This window comes from Stylophora pistillata, chromosome 2 (genome assembly GCF_964205215.1).
Source record: "Stylophora pistillata chromosome 2, jaStyPist1.2, whole genome shotgun sequence".
NCBI classification, from domain to species: domain Eukaryota; kingdom Metazoa; phylum Cnidaria; class Anthozoa; order Scleractinia; family Pocilloporidae; genus Stylophora; species Stylophora pistillata.
The window spans coordinates 13,587,201-13,593,307 of record NC_142520.1 but is presented as its reverse complement, the minus strand read 5'-3'; positions in this window follow the sequence as shown (position 1 = coordinate 13,593,307).

Sequence of the window (6,107 nt, the reverse complement as noted above, 5' to 3'; positions counted from 1 at the left end):
ATCGGCCCTCGGTCTTTTTTGTACGGACCGAGCGCAGCGAGGTCCGTACTGTCAAGACCTCGGGCCGATATCTCCCAGTACGGCCCTCGCGCTTGGTTAATAAGATATATTTAATAGACAAGATGACATCCGTTTGCTTTTTAATACTAATTTATCTCTCTTAGTTTAAAATTTCTCTTCGAAGGAATATCACCTGGATCACATCCTTGGATATTCCTCTGTTTAAATAGGGGGATATTCGGTCACGCATTCAGACCAATCGCATGAGACTAAAAATATACGATTGATTATAACAAAAAGTACTCGTGGAAATGTGGATTTTTTTAGGATTTCACCTATGTTCGGCAGTAGACGTAAATAAATAGTTTATTTTTGTGTAAAAACAAAATGACGATGACGATAATGATGATAATGATAATGATGATGGTGATAATGATGACGATGATAATGCTGATGATAACTGTAAAGAATAGTCTTAAGCTTTCATATTCGTCATTTTCAAGCAATGCTCTATATAATTCAGCTTGTTTTTGCACTAGTGGACTTCCAAGCCTAACTGGCACTTTAACGCTAAGTTTTTTTTTTATTCGTAAACACATTAGCATAACCAGGCGGCAGCTTAACGACCACCTTCCAAAAAAATTGAATAATAATGAGTAGCTAAACCCAGCCGTCTTGCAGCTATTGTGCTATACCCAGGATTAATGAAAATGAAATGCTGAAATATATTACGTAAATGGTGAAACAGCATAGCCACAAAATAGAATCAGGTATCACCAAACTAAACAAATGATAGAAGATTTTCTGTTTAGAGTTCGATAAGCTCATATTCAGCTTCCTCTATACTGCTGGTGTGAGCGGGTACAACATTTAGTTACGTACTCGTGGGGTAAATCACATTATCATAGGAGTTCAGGTGAGAACTGAATAAGTCAGTGAATGAGATGAGAGGTTATTGACTAGATATACAAATGTAAATTATCTGTATCATAAGACGAAAGAACGAGAAAAATATCGATCCTAATTACTCGTGACGAACTTGGGCGAAAGAAAGACATTGTGAGTCTCTTTTCTCGAGAATTCGAGTCTTAGGCCTTCGGGTTGTACGATCTGAAGTTCTCCCACGTATAGCTATAGAGTTTTTCGTTAATAAGCCAAAATATACGTTTGGTACATAATAATATATAAGACATCATCCTGCATACTGCTGCAGTCATCAATGTTGAAAGTGTCATGTCTTAAAATACATAAGAAAGGAAAATAAATTTCGAGCTCCATCGTGACTGATAAAAACATACTTTTTTAAAGACATTGCCCATCTTTTTTATCGTTTAAAGCGACAGAATTATTTCTCGATGCTGACATTAAGAATATAATAACAGACCCCTTGAATTAGCTGATTTTTTTCTGCCCAGAAGGATCTATGAAACTACAGTATTACTGATTCCAGTATCATGTGCAACGCTTGTCTTCTTATGAATCCACAATATTGGCCTGCATTATGGCATCCTAACTGCAGCAAAAAACTCGGTGGATCAACGACAGAGAGGGACTCAGATTCCTTCTTCACGGTCCCAGCTTACAGCTGGTCCAGTAACAATTTATTTATTAAAATTCCTGTACGATACAACGAGAATTTCTACACACATACACAGATGATAAAACACTTGAATGACTTCAGCGAAAACGATTTTAATCTCTTTTTTCCTTAGTTATGACGAGAAGTAAAGTATCCTTCTTGGAAAAGAGCTTTATTGGAGTTTAATTATGGCACTCCTTGGGTAAAGAAAGATAGTGAAATGATATGTGGTATATCATTATCGAAAATTGTGAAAAAAAAATCTACCAAAAGGCCACTGCTGATAGGATGTTGTTTAGCATTATGTCTCCCTCTGGTGATGAACCTGTGTAGATTGTTCTCACAGAATAGATATCAATGCAACTGATTCAGCCAAAAAAAGAATTGTGATCGTTGAGAACCGAGGAGGTTATCTCTTAAGCAAGGTATTTTGATATAACACCAAGTTATCTTTCCATGCGAAGGATGCTGCCACCCTTAGAAAGAACTGACTCAGTCTTTTAAGTAATTAGGAGTTACTATCAGTCAAAATATGACTTGGCAAGATCACGTTTCTTCGGTTGTCAACAAATTCAACCAACGCTTCGGTGTCCTGAGAAGAGTAAAGCAGATGCTACCACTCCAATCCCGTCTAACTCTCTACAATAGTCTCATCCTTCCCTTGTTTGATTATGGTGACATTGTTTGGGGTGATAAGAACAACTCCACTCTCATGGAAAATCTTCAGATTCTTCAAAATAAAGCTGCTAAGATAATTCTTTATCGCCATCCGCATGACTCGGCGTCCGAAGCTCTTGATTCTCTTGGTTGGAAGCCATTGCATCTCAGGCGACGTTCCCATCGTTGTACAACGATCTTCAAGTGTTTGAGTGGTCTTATTGACTCTGATTTTAATTTTGTTAGAAATCACTTAAAATCATAGTTACAACACGCGTTCCAAAGACGATTTTCATTTACTTCGCGTAAGAACAAACTGGGGCAAACAACGTTGTACGTATCAGAGTGTCGTAGACTGGAACTCTTTAAGGCAAGATATACGTGACACCGCTGTACTTTTTTGCTTTAAATCTAAGCTTAAACATGCATTTTAGTTAATCATGCGTTGTCAACTGAAAGTAGGTTTCTATTCAATTCTTATCTAGTTCTAGCTTAGCTTTTTAATTTTCAAAACAAAACATTGTGATCGTTGAAAAACTAGAACACTATCGCTTATTGGAAGTATTTTGATGTAACACCAAATTCTCTTTCCATGTAAGACACTGAGGCAGTCAGCGAATGAATTTCAGTAAGTTTGGTGTCCGTTTAATCTTGCTCGGAGCTCGATTACGTACGAACAAAACCATATTTTTAATTTTGCAAATCAACATCATTCTCATGTTCGGAGAGAACAGATTTTATCATTCCAAAACTGATTTTATTGGGTTGAGATCTATAGCGTCACTGAATTTCACTGCAGACGTTTTACTTTTGACTGCAAACAAATTTGGTGCAAGATTGGCGAGAGTTATTGACAAAAAAAGGCACACCTTTATCATTTTTAGAATATTTATGAAACTGTAATGGTGATAGCGAAAAAAGAAAATGTGAAAAAACCTTTCGCTTTCTCATGGAAAGATAATAAAAAGTTATTCGCCATGTAATTTGCACTGATTGATATCGCTCATCAACTGCCGATACGTCACTTGCTTTTCGCGCCTCTTTGTCAGGTGATAAGTGATGAGCAAATTCTCGTTCCTAAATAAGGTCGCCTTTTCTTTTCAGTAAAGGCATATAGTGTCTATAAAAGTAAACAAAATAATACATGGTTGCTCTTGGATATGGAATTACACTTCTCGTTATGGACTTGATATCTCACCAGAGAGCGCATCGAATGAGTGATATTTCGAGTTAATTAATCTAAGAGAAATTCTGCTAGTAAAATATAACTTATAGTATGCATTCATCATTTATCGATTTAGTTAAGGCACAGAGTGTACATCCTGCACTGAGGAGAAAAATAATTTTGCGGTTTGCGAATGTTTTCTGCTGAAAGGGAAATAGCTGCATTTAAACCGAAGAATGAATGAATCAATCGTCATGCAGAAAAATGTAAACAAATAATGAATTCGAAGATGACAAATAAATAAACAAAAAAAACAAAAAACAGTATAGCAATTTCAATCACGAAACTAGGCATAAGACGGGGTTAGATCTTCTCAACTCGGGAATATGTAATCTTTAGTGGTTTAATCGAAATTGTTCAAAGGAAAGCTATTATTCTTGCTATTTTCGGGCATAAAGAAATAACGAATGGCATCTTTTGGTGAAAAGAGAGATTCAGAGGATGACAATTTAACAGGTACAAATCAATTTTTATTTTGGAATATATGACAGCTGTTCAGAACACATGTTATTTATGGAAGAGCGTGATCCTATGTTTCTGCCCCCTGACAACTGAACTAAGTCTTATTTCAGTAGATTTTCCGGTTTATTGTTGTCAGAACTTAAAATATTTCACGTATATCACCATAATAAATTCTTATTGGTTTCCCTCATTTGATTCACCTCTGAATAGTCCGCGCGTTTTAATTTCGTTCACCGTTCAACTCCCGGAAGTGATTAATATGTAAATTCCGGCCCTGCAATATTTATATCTTAGGCAGGGGTCATACTAACGCTTTTGGTGTTTATATTGGACATAAAATCTGTCATCGCATGCTTGCGACAAGTGCGACCCTTTTGTCGCGACCAGACATAACCATGTCCGAAGAACCTAAAGATCAAAGAAGCCGATGTCCTGCCTGGAAGCAGGTCATACCTTGTCTAATGGCCTTCAAATAACAATTTTTTGCTTTTTTCTGTCGCAACGTCAATCAAGTCCGAAATACCGGCAAAAATTGGATTCTCGAAATTCTGCAAAGACAACACGTCAGCAGTTTTCTTTACAACGTTCCATCTGGGCCTTAGGGCGAATTTCAACCCATACCAATTTACAAATTTACACTATTCACCCGATTATTCTCAGTATGGGGATGGCTTGTTTTCACCCTTTGGCTCACAGATTTTTTCCCATTTTTTTGCGTCCATCGACGTAGATTTAAAGCGGTAAGAGCCAACATTTGCCGTTGGCGAGTGTTGTACAATGCGTGCAAACCAATAGGGTTTTGTGCATTGAACAAATTAAACAGAGATTGAAGAAATGTCGCTAATAAAACTAGCGCCAGTCTCATCTCTACAAAATTATATTTAGTGCTCTTTCTACGTGTGAAATATTAAGAGTTGACCGTCTGGTTTCAAATATCATTTATGTCGCACAAGTGAGACCTCCATGACGCCCGTGATGTAAATGTCGCGACATATATTGTGGGAGTAATATGTCGTGGTGTAATATGTCGTGACATATTTTATACGAGTTGTGCCGTATTTTGACGAGCCCGAAGGGCGAGTCAAAATACAAATAACGAGTGAAAATACTCAGCGATACTACACAACAAAACGTCAGATAAGTTATTTATTATCCAACACGCCAAACTGTTATTTCAGTGCGGGCGAATTTCGCGGATATTTATTTATGAGGAGTGCGTGATAGAAGCCTGCGAAGCGGAACGGAATTGGCACGTTGTTGTGTTGCTGTTTCTATTTTCTGGTCGTCAAGCTGTTTTTCTTCGTTCAATTTACCTAATGAACTTGAATCTATATTTGCCAACCATTCTGACTCTTCGTCGTCGGAAAAATGATTCAAATTGTCCGCCACTTTTTTTTTCTTTTTTTTTTTCGTAACTACAATCCAATTCTTCGCTTGCGCGATGCGAGAGAACCTGTTTAACCGGTACCACAATAGTCCATTTTACAGTTGTGTGCTTGGTTGCCAAGCCTTTGAACGGGAGTGAGGCTAGGGGTGACCTTGTTATGATACAAACCTTGCTGCCTTTCAAATGTAAATCACTTTGTTATCATGCTAAGTAGATACAGGTCTCTATCACAACAAGGTCACCTTCAGCCTCACTCTGAATCAAAGGCTTGGCAACAAAGTACACAACTGTAAAATGGCCTATAAACGAGTACAAATGCCGCGTTATATTTGTACTCGTTTATGACGTTATTTGTACTCGTCTAGCTGTAGTTGGATAATAATCATACATTATCCAGCAAACAGGTATTGAGAATACTCGAACTTATCCGGTAGAAGTTATCTTGATCCAAAACAAAATTCGCGTAACTTATTTATGAAGAAAGACGTAGCAACAAGAGGGGAGAATTAATAATCTGATCTTGGGAGTTAAAGCTTAAAATGTACGTCAGGATCAGTATGTGGCAAAAGCGCGTCGTAAGCGCGTGACAGAACTGGTTAAGGTGTAATATCTATTTACAGTTCTTTTCAACGTCCAAACCAGTCAATATTTCTAGTAAATGAAACGAAGTGTGAAACAAAGCTTGAGATTAGAAAAGGTGAAGTAATAACAAAATGCCTATGTTTCTCCTCTTTGTCTATAACTCGCGGCAACAGTTTTGATTTCGCAACATTCGCGATCTATAGTAATAATAATGG